The sequence below is a fragment of the Lupinus angustifolius genome, unplaced genomic scaffold, assembly GCF_001865875.1.
Source record: "Lupinus angustifolius cultivar Tanjil unplaced genomic scaffold, LupAngTanjil_v1.0 Scaffold_401, whole genome shotgun sequence".
Taxonomy (NCBI): domain Eukaryota; kingdom Viridiplantae; phylum Streptophyta; class Magnoliopsida; order Fabales; family Fabaceae; genus Lupinus; species Lupinus angustifolius.
The window spans coordinates 143809-144010 of NW_017727812.1; the positions used below are offsets into that span (position 1 = coordinate 143809).

General features: G+C 39.6%; 1 protein-coding gene across 1 annotated transcript in view; it reads left to right on the forward strand.

Annotated features, from left to right (window-relative positions):
- Window positions 1-202, forward strand: part of LOC109341199 (UDP-glycosyltransferase 13-like) — a 10239-nt gene that overhangs the window by 9387 nt on the left and 650 nt on the right. The window lies entirely within an intron of this gene.

Consider the following 202-nt stretch of genomic DNA (forward strand, 5'->3'; position numbering starts at 1 on the left):
CTTCTTTCCCCCAAGTAAACCAAATCAACTTCAACGTTGAATCTTCTCTTTCTACTCAAAGTCCTAACTCACACATAGCTATCCCTTATTTCCAAATGATTGATGATATTCGCACCTCTGCAGCTAAAGCTTTATCTCCTTTACTCTCTTCACTTTCACCCCCTCTCTCTTTCTTTGTCTCTGACTACTTCATGCTTTCTTC